Consider the following 16,843-nt stretch of genomic DNA (forward strand, 5'->3'; position numbering starts at 1 on the left):
TTCCCTAACTGTTGTGGACAGTAGTATTTGAAATGATGCCTTAAGTTTCAGCTTTAATATTTTTCACATTCTGTGCTGCTTTAGTGTGTAGTTCTGAGCTTCATATTAAGTGTTGGTAAGCTCTCTTCACAGAGTAGGTAGACAAAACAATTCCTTTTCTAGCTTGGGACCGAGGACAATCAATACAATTTTCAGGCCCAAGAGCATAAACAGTGGTGAATGGAAGAGAGAAAAACAAGGAAGATGGGACTTCATAACCTGTTAATTGGACAATTAAACCCAATATGTAAATAACCAAAACTACTCGCAGTGTGAGACCCCATGTTTGTTTGTCCATTTTGTGACCATTTTGGGTCCATCTTGGGTGTAGCCCTGGCTGGTTCCTGTGCTGCCCAAGTTGTATCCTTTAAGGCCTTTTAATAAATACCTACTTTATTCTTTAACTCCATCTAGCCTCTCTTCCAGGTCAGCCTCTCAAGGCATCAGCAAGGCCAGAGTTTGGAACAAGTGTCTTATTAGGCTGTCCCAACTCCTGCACACCAGGAGTTCAATTCTGATTAAAGATAGTAAATGATTCCATTTTTAACTCTCAGTTTGAAGCAGTGAAAGGTCATCTGACCTTCAGGAAGATGGTTTAGTGTTCCCTGAAGGCCAGGCTGCATTACTTCATCTAAGGATGAATATCCCAAATCACTGCTTGGGTCTGAACTTTTTCTTCTACTTGAGCCATGATTATAAAAGATGCAATGTGCTCTTAGTTTTGTGGTCTCCTATGTGATATAGCATTTCCTGAGTTCTTTCCTGGTCACTCCTGTGCACTGCAACTGTGTTGCTTTAAATCCTGGTCTGATCAACTAACTTACCTACAACACTTACCTCTGACATGACACACGGTGCCAGAAAAAATCAGTTTGAAAGTTGCAGAAAGCATAACTTTAGACACAGCATAACAGCATCTACAGCATAACTGTAGATCATTTGGTAAATGAAAACATAAATGGAGAGAGTGAATATTCTCTCTGAATGGAAACAAAAAGCCACTCCAGAGTAATGGGATTTGAAGATGTTAAAGGTTTCTTGCTTGCTTAAAAAGCACTGCTCTTGGCTTTTTCCTTGTCTGGATTGACTAATTGCCTTGGCATCTATTACTTTAGCTAGCAGTAAGGGTGCAGTTTTTGTGTTCTAACCTTTGCTCCCTTCCTGGTTAAATCATAAAAACACAAGACTGAAAGCATGCTTGCCTACACTATGTATATTGCAGCTGTTTTTCTTCTGTGCTCTACCTTCTGTATATCATATAGTGCTATATATGCTATGTAGTTGTCTCCTGTGCAAAAAGAAGCAGGCAGCAGAAGGGTAGTGTTAAATCCTTTCAGTATGCACTTAATGTACAAAGATCATCCTCCAAAATTTGGGCACCATCAATGTAAAGAGAAATAGATATGATACCTTTCTCTTGGTCACTGTTGGGGCTGAGAGAGACTAGTCCATTAAAGCCTCTTTTGCCCCCTTGAACTATTCACAAAGGAGGAAGAGTACTTTGATACTCAAAATTTGAGCTGAGAGAGGTCTTAATTCCTTCCTGCTGTTACATGCACTTCTTTATGTTACAGCATGACTACTGAGTCAGGTTTGCAGAGCACAGGTAGACTTCTTGATCACATCACTAAATGTAGAAATCTTAAGTGGCACATCAGGGTTCATCTCCTGTTTAAAAAAAAAAAAAGTGCATTGATATGGAGCAAAGCCTGTTTTTTGTGCTCTAGGAACCTACAAAGATAGATGTCTTAGAGGACTAGACAGATAGAAGGAGAGAAAGGGAGAGGGAGATAGGCATGCAGGCAGGCAGACATTAGGAAATCTGTTCTTGACCTTCATATGCCAAAGAAATTATTTTTGTTTGAGGTGGGGGAAAGTCAACCCCTTAAGGGAAAACAGAAGAGGGGAGAGAGGTAATAAGGAAATGAGTCAGACACAAAGAATTGTTGGCAAATACAGGCACTTCCTAGTAAAGGAGGACAGTTTTCAGCTGATCTAATGTTAAAAACCACAGATAATATGTTCCTGGTTTTTATTTAGTCCCTTGTGTAGCTAGAAATATTAGAATTTAATAAATGGCAAAAAAAAGTGAGAAGGAAGACCATTTTCTCCCTCTTTCCTGCTTCTCCAAATCACACAAGGGAGCAAGATGAAAATCTGAACCACTGATTTAATTTGAGGGTTAGCTTTTTTTTTTAAATTTCTTTTCGTCCCCAGATAGGCACTATGAGAGGTTGTTTCACTGTAACCATTTAAAAAGGTAAAACATGTGGTTTCTTCAGAAATGTTTCTAATCAGATTGAATTAACTTGTGTAACTGTATAAATACAACAATGAGAACTGATATTTTATTTTAGATATTATTAACCACGGAACGCTGAACTGCTCTAGATTCATTGATAAATCCCGGAGGTCCCTCTTGCTCTGGAATCTGCTGGGTCTGAAAGAGCCACGCAGATCTTCACAATCCTTCCAAGCACTCAGATTAACTGCAGTCTGCAGAGCTGGTCAGCACCTTATCCAGATCCTAAACATCACAAGCTAACCCTTGTAGGATCTATCAAAGCATAAAGCCTGTGGCTTATCACTAATGCTAAATCAAAGTTGCAGTTATGAATAGCAGAAACACTGGGGGCACCTGCAACTCAAGTAGAAATGCTTTTAGTCAAAAATGAAGAAGGAGGCATTTTTGCTACCTTGGAAACAAACTATGAGGGGAAAACAGGAGGCTATGTATTCACAGGATAGAATTGCAGTTAAAAATGGCCAAAATCAAGCAAATGAGGGATAAGTGTGAAAGATCCATAGTTTGTGAGGGAAGATGAGCTGTAGAAACACTGATTAATTCATTATTATGTTGGTATAAGCCTTTGTTGAGAAGTCACTATATTCTGCCACTAGACATTTGAAGTTCTGCTTTTTCCTGTGAGACACTGACTGAATAGACTGGTCTGAGTTTATTCTTATCAGTCTGCAGAATCAGAAATTGGGGAGACACCTCTGAGCCTTGGCTGCCAAGGTACAGAGGGGCTATAGACCTGGAAGGCAGGATACCTTCTCTGACAATGTCTCTAGAATTTAAACAGTTATGCAACAAGGTGGTTTTTATTTATCTCATTGTCAATGACTGCATCACCATTCCTTTGTGAGGTGGAAGGGGATTATTTCCTTATTAAACATGTACATATACTTAATTTCTAGTGCAATTTTAGTTGTAGCAACTCGTCCACATCATTTTAGCAATGATGTCTACTGCAGTCTCTTGGCTAGTCTGAGAGGGAGAAGACTAAACTGCAGTGCATAGGTCCTGTCTGCCATTCAATGACATCTGTTTCACTGGAGGTCAGACTAGGATAACCTGTATTTGATCCTTTTGGCTTTGGCCTACTAGCATATGAGCTTAAGCCATTGTCTTCTTTCTTAGGTACAGCTATGAGGAGCTATAGTGCCCAAATGAGGAAAACTGTGCATAAAGAAGGACATTTTTAAACATATCTCCTTGGAGACACAAACTCTGTACAGGGTTTGTCAGGGGCTGAGGTGAGACGTTTTTATCACACCACTTGGCTGAAACACTATGATTGTGGTGAACAAGTCTAGTTACATTCTTTATTCTGTATGTTTCTATCAGGGGTGTTTCAATACACTTTTCAATATACATTTGCAATATAGATGTCTCTCTGGAACTGAAACAGTGTTGATCCTCAGTTTTGCTTTGAAAGTCAGACAGAATGAGGGCAAAACCAGCCAAGCAGCACCCTTTCCCTCTGTCCTGGATGTTGCTAAGATGTACCTAAATGGTAACAGCTCTCTAAGGATACCTACATGTGGAAGTATCCTCATGGAGACCTCCTCGCTGAAGGAAACCTACAGCAACCACCTAATTCCACTGCAATTCAGAATAAGAGAAGCCAGTATTACTGATTGCTCCTACTGGCTGCTAGTAGTCAGCCCAAAAAGCCTCAATGCCAAGAACAAACTTAAACAAGAAATTAGCATTGACATTATTCAATATGAATTATTATTATTTTGTATTACAAACACGTTTCAAAATGGAAACGAGCTCCAAATGCATTTTCAGATATATGTGTAAAACAGCTCTGTGCTTTCTGTGAGCTACAACATAATCATTCTGCTTGGTTTTGTTCCTTCTATTAGATGATTGTTATAAATTTTGGCAAGTAAACCTTCTAGAGAAATTACCCCAGGTACTAGTTAATTGATCCATTTATTGGTTATCTGAAAGTATGCAGCATTAGAAATTCCTCCCATTCATCCCTTTTTGTTTCTGACAGGATATACAATGAAACTCCGCTAGATGAAATTCGAGAAGTTCATTCACTATTGTCTTTTTAAGCAAGTTTGATGGTGGAAAAAGTGAAGCAAATCACTATCACCAATAGAAATATTCCTTCAGCCTTTATAAGTAACCTTATGCTGACAGGATTCATCAGACTTGTGGCACAGGCAGTAGTCTCTTTAGATGAAAGAGCAATCCCCAAAAATATTAAAAACTTTTTAGGAAACAATGGATTCATTTAGTTATTTCAGATGGGCTTCAAAGCACTTCAGAGACCAGAGAGAAAAAAGTCTTGCAGTATGCTTCTTTCAACATTCTATTATCTGTCATTACCTGGGGTATTCCTTGATCTACCATCTTGAATAATTTTGTAGATGGAGGTAGTGTTAATATCAACAGGATTTCTGAGCAAAGATGAAGGATGCCAATGTTGGTGTCTTCCTGTAAAACTTCAGATAAAAGTTTTGATTAAGTAGTATTACCCAGGGCTTTCAAAAACAATCACATGGATTTTGTAAAAAATCAAAAGGTAAAGTATTTCTAAAACCAGATATACTGGAGAAAATAATCAACCAGCACATGCACTTTCAACATAGGTGCACATTAACTAGAATTTTACTACAGACCAGCATTTGAGAGAGTTTTATTTTCAGTTATTCTTGTGTTGGCTTACTGAGGACAGATTTAAAAAAAGTCTGAAGAGTAATTTGTTTGAAAAGTACATTTGGCCCCATTTATTCACTTAGCATCAGAAGACCTGGGCTTTGTTTCACATTGCTATATTTACAGATATATTTTCAAGAACAAATGCATTGTCAACATCTAAATTGAAATTTGTTGAAATATGGGCATTACTGTTCAGTTTTCACTGAGGGCTTGTGTCTCCACAGAGGCACATAGCTAACCTGATCTGGGGGTTGCACAGAATGATCTTAGCTTTTGTGGCTGAAGTCTCAGTGAGCCAGCTTCATTCTGTGGAATTACTGGGACACTGCCAGACAGCACTGCAATGAAATTGTCACAGGGTAGGTAGAGATTATGTTATCCTCGCTGGGTCCTAATTTTACATCTTTGTTTAAGCACAAACATCATATTCAGAACTGACCTGCTGCATGCCTGACCAGCAGCTGCTTGCCTTGTCCTTTCTTTCTTGAGCAGTGGTGACTGAGCATTGTCTGAGGTGGATGAGCGGGCTCAGGGACTGCACTCCCGTGAGTACGCTGCCATAACGAGCACTCATCGAGTGTTAGGCTGGAAGAGGTGCAAGCCTCATTCAGCAGACCAGTAGCCCCATTGCCTTTAGACCATTTACTCAGTAAAACAAGGTGGTCCATGTCTGGCCTGTTTAGTCATGTTTTTAAGGGTAAGCAGTGACTGCCTTGGAATGGAAAGTGTTACTGTTAAAGATCTCCTCATACAAGTCAGCAGGACGGCCAATCAGATATGTGGCATTTCCATGGGATTCTGGCTTTAGGGCTGCCTATCAAATGGATCATTAATGAGTCAGGTTCTGGCAAAAGTACTGGAAAGCCTCGGGAGAAAATGGGGAGATGAGCTGGCATTTCTGTTATTGATGTCTCTACTTCTAGCCATGAGTTTCACAAAGTGTATAAGGGAAAACAGCCAACCAAAGGCAGGAGTCATTCTTGAGTAACTTCCCCAGAAACTTTGTCAATGAAGGGCTCTTTTCCAAACATCTCCCAATAAGAACGATCTGCTCAAGGTCCTTCTCTATTTGGGTTTTATTTCTCAAGATGGCAAAGGAAGCCCCACTAGCCATATGGCATACCCCATGGCAACTGTCTCATCCACTCCAGCTCTCCTTCCGTGCCTAGGAGACAGAGGCTGGAGCCAAAGACACACTCATTTGCCTACTCACATGGTAGTCTTTTACAAAGGGTAAGTTAATAAATTAAGGTACATAACAGAACCAAAAAAAAAAAAAAAAAAAAATACAAAAGAGAAAGGCCAGAGGCACCATGACAAAAAAAAAAAAAAAAAAAAAAAAAAAAAAAAAATCCCCAAAAGAAAAGAAGTAGGGAAGGATATTGAAGAAGGAAAGAACATGAAAGAGTAGCATAAGAAGGAACAGGAGAAGGGAAAGGTGACTTCAGGGTGATGTGGTGGAGACTACAGAAAGAAGAATGAGAGAGAAAAGACACCATTGCAATATCCTGCTGATAACTAAATGAAGTAAAAATCAATATCTCAATTTTACCGTTATGTTCTCTAAACAGATGGAAAATTCATTGTCTCTGTTAAGAGAGATTAAAAGGCATTAAAAAATGCCTTTAGGCAGCTACACTGCCTAAAGGCATTTTTCCTCTTGTAACTAATTACAGAATTCTCTTGTTAGTTTGAATATAAATTAGAGAATTCCTATGAAGAGTCCTACATGCATAGCACTAAGTTTCAGAGCAAGGTAAGAGCAGAAACATTTTGGAAAAGGATTCTTTGGATGATACAAGGCAATACTAGTATCTTAACAGATCTTTAGCAAAGATTCTTTCTCTGTTAAACAAGTAATGCTCCATCAATCTGCAATTACTTCTACTGATGTAATTACTACTACAGAGAAATGACAGTGTCAGTGTTAGACAGCATTTGTCTTTTATACATCTTTGTTCACTGCAGGGAATTCTATGACTTGTAGCCCTTTGTGCAAAGGATTTTGGGACAGAGCCTCTTGATTATGAGGCATTCTGAAGAGGTCTTTTCCCTTTGGCAAACTTGTGGGACAGGAAAACTGACCTGAAACTCCATCTGATTTCATGACTTTCTCTCTAGGATAAAAGTTCAAGTAGTCTAGTTTTTCTACTGTCAAAGGCAACATGAAAATGGAAACCCAACCCTTGTAATCTCTGTATCAGTTGCAGAAGTGTTGGACATTGTCACATCTTATCATTGTCTTTGGTTTCTCATATCCATGTGTTACCTTTGTATATTGCACAATGATCATGTTGTTGTATCATTGTTATAGTTATTCTAGAGAAACAAAATGGCCCCAGAAGTTGGTGCGTTTGCTGCTAGAGTTTCCAAAGCAGTTCACATTGTCTTATATCAATCATGAGCACATAAACCATGTTCAAGATAGAGATGCTAAAGAATTCAGAATTTGACCATGAACATGGTATTCATTTTGTCTCATATATCAGAGTCTGCTGAAGCATCTTTTACTGTTTTACCACCTATCCATTTCCACTGACATAGCTGGAGAATGGGAGATGACAAGTAGGCCCCTAAAGAGGGGACTCAGATGTACCATATGACAGAAACAGAAGTTTCACTAGTGTTTACTTTCTTTTGTTGAGTCATTTGATTGCACCTGATTTCCTTTGAATTTTGGTCTTTTCTGGTCTGTGTTATACCTCCTTCCAACAGTACTGTGCAAAATACTAACCAAGAACGAGCTTTGTTATGAAGGTTTTCTGTGACTAGAACATCAGCAAGCCAAAGACTTTCAAATTAGATCCTACAGAAAAGAGGCTGCCCTGTTGACATGTTATTGAGAGATGTCTTTCTTGAAAACTCCATCCCATATAACTGAGCAATGGTCTCATGCCATTAAGCTGAACAATTGGAGGCTTTGTCTCTGTTACTTAGCGCTGCAGAGTGTTTGGATGTTTGGAAATACTGCACAGATTCACATCAGTAAGAGAAAAACAAGCAGATGCAAAGGATGAGGAAAAGCATTCACAGTGTTTGTTAGCATAGAAGCTTTCTGATGCACCTCAGAATCTTTTCTTCACTTACCTTTCCGAGGTGTGCCTGGATGAGGGGATGCACACAATGAGATGCTTGTCCATTTCCAGGCTTATGTGCCAGCTGCAAAAGCAAACTGAGGAGCTCTGTTGTTCTAGAAAATTACAAGGAATACTTCATGGGTGTGAGAAAGGCACAGTTATATTGCTTTCAGCACAGCTTGGACGATTTACATTGGCAACAGAAAATCTTGCACAGTGAACTTACATTCTCATTGCAACAGAGAAGCACAAAATATGAGAAGAGATTGGGGGGTTTGTGTCCCCATAACCATAATTTTAAGTGGTTCTTCATGAGAAGGAAGGTGCTGTTTCAGGAACAATTTATGATTTCTGAACAATTTATGAGCATACATTTCTGAACAGGAAATTGGTTCAGGACACAAGTTATCACTGGCAAACCTCATTTATATGCAGCAAAAATATCACCTACAGCTTTCCTGAGATTGGCTCATGCTCAACATGCCTTCACTGATTACACGTGTTGCCTCCAGCTCTGTTTTGATTGCACACACTGTATCCCCAAGGTCTCTTTCAGGAAAGGGTTACACAGAACATGTTGTTCCCTAGGAACCTCCTTTTGACAAGGAATCTGTCTTTACTGTCATGTCTGTCATACCAGGCATAAATCAGTGTCAATATACTGCTCCAAAAATAGTCTGGGCCTGCTTTACCTTCAGGCAGCCTTAGAGAGTTGCACACACTGCCTCTGTCCCAAGACCCAGGGAGAGGCAGGTGCTCCTTCGGCTCTGCCGAATTTACGAACATTTATCAACTGAAAAAGTCAGTTCCATGGAGAAGCAAGATCTTCCTGCATTTGACCCTGGGAAGCTTTTTCTTTTCCTTTTTGGCTTTGTGCATCTTATCAGTGGCTCTTTATGCCTTCACAGTCTAACTAATTGATTCCTTTCTCTTGTGACGCTTTTGTAATTGGATTGTAATAAATTATACCCTGCTGCTTAAGAATGCGTCAAATACTGTTTTAACTTGTCCAATGCAGAGAATTGAGAACTAGAGACTGGATTATAAAGCATCATAGAATTTTGCTGGTATTAAACAGACACTTAGCAATAATTCTGCTGTCACTTACATCTACCAAAATCCAGTATGACTCCACTGGCCTCTAGTAATTTCTCAGCATTTACACACAGTCTGAGTGATGGCAGATTTTAACTCTTCATTCCTGTGGTGAGATAGATGGATTCCAGGCCAAGATACACAGACTGTGTTGGGAAAGCAGTGAGTAATGCTACACAATAATTTGAAGAAGCTAAATTAAAAACAGTAATGGTTGCCTGAGGATGCTATATTCATAAAGAGGATGGCTAAGAAGTACCCCTTTACCTAGCACCTAGCATTGCAATGAGTCTTTGCCATGGATAACACCAGAAATTTTTACATACATTTCCTGAACTTGGTAAAGTATTATTTCCTGTACTAACATGATTAAGATAGCAAAAACAGGCTGTGAGGCAAAGACCAGACTTTTCTCAAGAGAGCAGTTGTTTTCCCTATCACTGTGACTCAATCTGGTCTCTGGACTGCTCCAGTCTCCTCTCACTGCAGCAGACTGGCCAACTGCGCCAAATTATGTGTCGAGGCTTTTGGCAGTGCAACCTATTTCCCACAGAACACCACACAGAGAATTGCACTCTTCATTTAAGTCACTGACTGGACTGGAACCACTGAACTCTTTTATACAGGATGGAAAAGCTCGTGTTTCAGCTGTTATTTTGCATGAGGACTTCTTTTTTCATTATTGTGGCCACATACCACTGGCAGTTGTACAGATTAAAAACAATGCTTTAATCCACACAGCCCCTTGACAGTAGTGTCCACATATCCTAGGAGTAAACATTTTTACTCAACTGCTTCACAATTTTATTTAAATAAAAATTCCTAGAAAGTAGATAGGATGTTCTGTTCTGCTTTACCTGCAATGAGAATGTGCAATCATTCACTTCATGTGCCTATTTAAAATCCTGGATATGAATCATTATGACTGACCCATACAGAAGCAAGGAGGCTCAAAGTCTGTTTTCTTTCCCTCTCTAAAATGCCAACAGAAGTGTAGGTTAACAGTGACTCACGTTAATCTTAGCTGAAGTGGTTGAACCTTGGGAATCCAAAGAATGACTGTTGTTCCATACACTAATTGGAGATCCATTATAAAGGCTCCCTTCAAGTGAGGAGTGTACAGGCTGCTACCTCTGGCATCCTGGCAGACATTCTTGGTGGAAATCATCCTGGAAATCAGGTCTCAGCTAGGGAAACCTGACCACAGGATGGACTGCTGCCATAGACCTTTTCTCAGGGACCCAGAAGGGCAGGAAGTTTGGGTGTCAGTGGTTTAGAAGGGGCATCCTATGGTGCTGAGAGCAGAACTCTGTCCATAAGGAGTGCATTTACAACTTTTTTTCTGGTCCCTGTAGTTCATGTTCCTTTGCCTTAATTTAGGACATGTGGAAAAGTGCACACATACTGTTGATATATCTGGCACAACTCTAGATTGAGTGTGAGGGTTTGCTCTGGAGCAAGGTAAAAATTCAACCAGTTTCTATGCATTTCCTGGCTAAATTTGGTCCACCAAGATTCGCAACAGTGCCTACATGATACAGATGTATTTTTTTGAAGGTCTGTAATTTTGTCTTGCATAACATTCAGGTCTGCATTTCTAGTTACTGCATCTAATTTAGGAAGATCCTCTGATTTTCTGTCCACTTTATGTGCATCTTGGAAAATAAATGAAAACAGGCATGACTCAAACAATAAAAAATTCTAAATAAGGAAAAGACAGATAGGCACTTTTGGAACATTTAAATGAGAACCTGATACAGGAAGAAAAAATGAGTCTAACAAATAAACTTCCTATGCATTGAAAGATCAAATAGAATAAAAAGCTTAGCAGTTAATATAACGCATATTTATTGCCCATGCTGTAGAATAATGGCAGTCTTCTTGCAGGCAGAATAATCAAGATCAGTCTGAAAAACTTAACACTCAATGCTTTATAGTTTCTCCTCCATTGTTCACATTCATACGTAGCCAAATCTTCAAGTCTTGACCTACATTATAGTCACTCCCAGCTAAGAGAAAATTGACACTAGGCCTATATTGTCACTAGTGCTAGAGTATATAAAATATTAAGGTTGGTGTTCTCACAGCTACTGTTTCTCAGTAGGGAGTTTCATGGCCTTTTGAAGTAATTCAACATCTTGTTTACAGTGAAGTTCCAAAGACAGTCATGCATCTAAATTACTTACACTAGTTTGAAAACCCTGCTCTAGAAGAGCTAGTGAAGTCCCAGAAGCTTGGCCAGAGAGATGCAGGGTTTCAGATAGGAGCCCTATAGAAAGCATTGAGTTTATGAGCTGAAGTGAGGTTCCTCTGGCTGCCAACCTGCCTCATGCCCTGGCTTGTGTCTGACAGCTGTGCAGCGCTCTGTCTCGTGTATCACAGCAGAGATCTTGGGTTGGGATCTGTGCTGACAGTGCTGCCGGCAGCGCTCGGGGCTCGGTGTGTGTCACTCCTCTCTCACAGCAGAGCTGGCTATACTGCATGGCCAGTCGTCAAAACTTGTCCAGCGAGTAAACAGAGCCCGAGAGATTTGCGAGATTCACAGGGAGGTGTTTATCAGTGTTACTCCTCTGTTTTAATGAGCACACTCCAAATATGATAGATGTTACTCCAACAGCTCCTGAGCTTCTTGCAATGTCATGCACAGAGCCAGGTCTTACTGGACAGAAATATGAATTCTCATGTCAGGCTTCTCTTTGTTTCTGGAAGCCAAGTCCATGTAATAGTCGCCCTTTTGATATTCATAAATAAGTTAGCACAGCATTTTCACTGTTGGAATTAACTGAGTCCCTAATTATAGTGACAGAGAGCTTTTCTTTCGTGGTCTAATTAGAATATTGAAATACTGTACATGCCCTCCACTAAAGCCCATGTATGTCTGTGTGAACATTCTTTCTTTAAAAAACAAAACCAAAGCATCAATATCACACATGGGCTTATGTGTTGGTTAAAGACAGGAGAAAACTTGTGTATGTCCTACCATGAAGGTATTTTCTGTGAACTGGGCCGTAAGATTGCAATTCTAAGCAGCCACACAATTAATTCTTCAGTTATGCAGTCCAATTAGGACAAATGCTTCCTTTCTAGTTTAATTAGAGATGGGTAAGCTCGTTTGAGCTTATTTGTATAAAATATGTGCTCATTAAACAAGGCCTGGATTTTGTTCAGCTTGTTAGAAATGTTGTAAAAAGAGAGCTTTCTCACACTGGCTCTAGTCTTTTTAACCCTTTAAAGACCACAAATCTGGCAGTCTATCAGTTACCCTCAAAGTGCAGTATGCTTGTTTCTCCCAGAAAAAGAAAAAGGGTGATTGTACTGCAGTAGGAATATTTGTAAACTCCAAGCTGCCATGCAGATAAACATCTGCCATAGTCAGATATCACTTATTATGACATCCCTCCCTGGGGGCTAATGCAAGTTACAAAGGGTTTGTGGGGTTTGGGAATCCTTTTTCAGAGGTCCCCAGCAGCAGAATGAATGAGAAACTTTGTGCCTGACACATAACTTGTCTGCTGAGAGAAGAGCAGGGGACTTATGAACTGACATTTGGATACTTCTGTGGGGCAAAAAGTAGAAATATTTACATGAAAACTATACTGTGTGAAGCCACAGAGGGCACAAAGTCAGTTGAAATGTCCCAAGGATAGGCAATGCCAATGATTTGAGCATACTGTTTCGTGCTTTCCTCCTCTTATGTTAATTATTTCTTTTGTGAGCTCATCTATTCAGCAGAGAGTAGTACGTGGAAGTGAAAGCACATACATGAATCTCATGATGAAAAATGCTCCAAAGTAGGACATAATTTATTAAAACCATATCTTCATAAAATCAAGCACTCCATCCTTCTGATCAGGGCAGGTTTTCTCCTGACATGCTCCTTCAGCCTTGGGTCTTTGAAGCAGAAGGGAGGAAAGATAGAGCCACCTTCCAGGCTACATGTGGGCACAGAGAAGTGAAGGCTCACCAGACAGAGCTGAAAGCACCCTAACCTTGGCAGAAGCCAGCACAGGGGAAACACCAGAGTAGGAATCTCCCAGATGGCTAGAAAAGGCAAAAGGGCAAGCTGTCAAAAATTAAAGTCTAATTTATCCCTCTTGGAGCCACACATTATCCAACACTGTCAGTAAAATGGACAGATGTATACTACAGGCTCACACAAAGTGGTAGATGGCAGCCTTGGCCAAATGAGTTCTGGGGCATGACACAACTATGTTACAAATGCAAATCCACCCCTTTTCTCCTGCACGTGAGGGGGATTAAGCATGCAACAAGTGTGCATTCAAATATTGTGTGCACAAACACAGCTCTTGCCCTTTGAAATCCTAGCCCTGAAAGCCTCTAGTTTCTGCTGTAAGGCTTGAGCCTTGGTTTCAGAGGCACAGAAGGAGAAGAAAGGTTAAGTCTGGTTCCCAGGTGATTTCCACAGGACAGAAAATAGCCCACAGACTATAAAAAGCTTGGATTTGGGCTTTGGACCCCATTGTTCAAAGGCTGAAGGAAAATGGCATGGCTCTGGAGTCATGACTGTCCTGGCCTAAGAGCTGCCTGCAGCCATTCGCAGGTGGATGAAATCCCTGAATCAGAGGGGAAATGTAGCAAACACAAGATGAAACTCTAGGCTGTGCATTTGGGACCACATTAAAAGTCTGCTGAACCTAATGGAAACCTGGGCTTCAGAGACCATATGGTGTCACAGCAATGAACACAACTCAGCCCTACAAGCAGAGGTTTTGGCTGTCTCCAGGGCTCAGTGCTGAGCTTCCTACTGTCTCAACACCTACACTCTCAGGATTGCCTTGTGGGTGAGACATGGTGTGAAATAAAGACACTGCAATTTTCGTAAGTTTATTTAATTCCTGCAGATATACAATGACATCATTGTATTTATGATCTTGTATTTTCACAGGTGTCGCTTCGTCATCTCTTAGTCTGAACAGTTCCTTCATTACAGTTAAATGGGATGGGGTGGAGGGGAAATGCTGGTTTGGAGCTGGGACCTAGTGGGACCTGTCATGCTGTATTAGAAAAGTAACCAAATACAGAGCTTTTTTCAGCCATGTATCAGAGGAGAATTAGAGCATGATTTCACTTTAAGGGTATATGCTGGTCCCAAGATACTTTTTAATTTCAGAGGAAGATTTCCTAAATAATTGGCCAAAATACAAAGGGGAGACCTTCATAATTGGTAACCTGAAGAGCTAGTGCAGAGCTATTTCCTCTTTTCTCTCTTGACAGGCAACGTTTAGCAGAAACTCTACTGACAAACAACTTGTAGCAAGAAGAAACACTGAAAGAGATGACCATGACCTAAGGAGTGGAGGTCTCAGCAACAGTGACAGAAGGGGAAGCTCTTCTGGCGGAAAGCAAGATGAAATTTTCTCTTATTTCTGGAAATGAATTATATTTTCCCACAAAGGAAATATTTTTTCTACTCTAATTTTCTGCTGTGGGAGCAAATAGAATGATAGGGATCATTTTACTGGCACTGTGCATGTCCCTCAAAGTTGGACTTCAAATACTTCACAACAGAGTAATAAACTACATAGGCCAAGAAAAGAAGGGGGAATACAACAATAGAGACATGTCTCCTGTTATCTAGAAGACTTTCAGATTTTTTTTTTTTTTTTTTTTTTTGTTAGGTACTATACAGGGATCCATGTAGTGTTAGTATTACCATGATTGCTAATCATAAGTCTAAGTAATTTCAGCTAGAGTTCCTCTGACTTCCCTTTCTGAACGCTGGCAAGTCACTGTGATTTTATTTCAAACCAGACCTGTGTGTCAGAGAGTGACTGGCCTAACTCCCAGCTCCCATGTGCCTTTGCCCTTGTTTTGTCTCAAACTTCACTGTAATTGTCAATATCCTCAGAAAAGGTAGAATAAAAATGTGCCAAATGTTTCCTTCTGATTTTCAGGTTGTATAAGATACTATGTCTGCTATAAAATACAAGTAAGTGTGTCCATGCTTTTTCTTCCCTAACCCAAATCCCATGAACTGAGAGAGGGAGGACGCAGTTATTCTAAGTGACATTTGCCCAAATGTGCTAAATTTTTTACACAGAGCAATTGCCTTCTGGGTAAAAAATTCTTTGAGCACTCACTCAGCCCAGAGAGAGCACAAACAACTGTCCTGTCATTATGCCAAGCACTTGGAACAGGAGCTACGCTGTGTGTCACATTAAGGAACATTTACAATTGCAAGAGGTTAAAGGTGGAAAGGGAGTGTGGATGACAGAGATACCTCTGGAATTTGGCTGATAGATCACAGGGAAGCCTGAGAGGTCTGTAAAAAGCTAAGAAAAGCTCCCAAAGTGATGAAGAATATGCTTGCCTGCACCTGCTGGATTTTATGCGTGTCCTAATATATCTGAGAGTGAAGGGAATATTTTCATTAGAGACAGAGAGCACAGGCATCTCCCCATCACTGCACTGCACAAAGAGGCATGAAACTGCTATGTCTGTGCAGCTGTTAATGAGGTTGTAATAACAGGGGCCAAGCCTGAGTTACTGACCAGGGAATTTTTCAGGTACTGCTATTGTTTTGGGCAGTGTGCCAAGGAGGATGCACAGCTCTTTTCTTGCCATCAGACAGCAGAACTCTCCCTCAGCAGAGATTCTTCATGAATCTAATCAGCATTAGGATATGGTGGATAAACTTTGCATTACTAAAAGAAGGGATAAAATTAGATGGCAGGAACTAATAATAATTTTTTTTACAATTGAAGCTGGTCATCAGTGGAGCCAACAAGGATTTCAGATTTGGAAAAAGAAGTGAAACAGATTTTATCTGTTATTTAGGAGGTAGAACTAAAGTCTGATTAAAATGGACTACAGAAAGGTCTCATAGAATTAAGATGTAAAGTAAGAAAATGGCAGATGAAATTCAGTGTAAGTAACTGTAAACTGCATGTCAATGAAAAAAGTTCCAGCTTAATGTATACTTTGAGCAGCTCTGGTGAGACTGTTCCTCTATGGAAATAAGATCTTGGTTTTCACAGAAAAAAACCCTCAACCACATTTTAACCTTCTATATAAGTTAAAATGATAATTTGTGTGCTTGGAATTATGTGAGAAAATAAAAACAGCATAGTAGAAAATGCCACAACCTTTGTTCTCCAATGCTTTGAGTACAGTGTAGTCTCTTAAGGACATAGGAGAAATGAAGAAGGCAAAGAGAAAAACAACAAGAGTGGTCAAATGCTATTGTTGAAGAAAGAATTAAACTAGAGATCTATAGGAAAGGCTATCAAGGCTTTTGTTGTTAGCAGTTCCTAATAAGATAATCAGTGCAACAGAAAATAAATAACAAGGAAAAAGCATTTCCTCTGATGAACCAGGGGACATCAAATGAGATGAGTGCAGAAAACAAAAGACAGATACCTCTGCAGGGTGCTCAAGAGAAAGGGCATCAGGACAGTGGGCAATATATTAGGTGTGCAAAGTTTCAAGAAAGAGTTGCACAAATTCAGAGAAGAAAAATCTGATGGGAGGCTAGTGCTTACGAGGGCCTGGGAATTACTGAACTGCTTGTCATTGGATGTTAGGAAAGTGGTCAAGAGAAATGTGCCTCTTTTCAAAACACCTGGCATCAGATACTACTGGAGACAGGATGTTAGACAAGGTCAGCCTTTAATTTTTATTTTTTTTTCTAAGTTTTTGTCACCTT

The sequence above is a fragment of the Melospiza melodia genome, chromosome Z (assembly GCF_035770615.1).
Source record: "Melospiza melodia melodia isolate bMelMel2 chromosome Z, bMelMel2.pri, whole genome shotgun sequence".
Lineage (NCBI taxonomy): Eukaryota > Metazoa > Chordata > Aves > Passeriformes > Passerellidae > Melospiza > Melospiza melodia.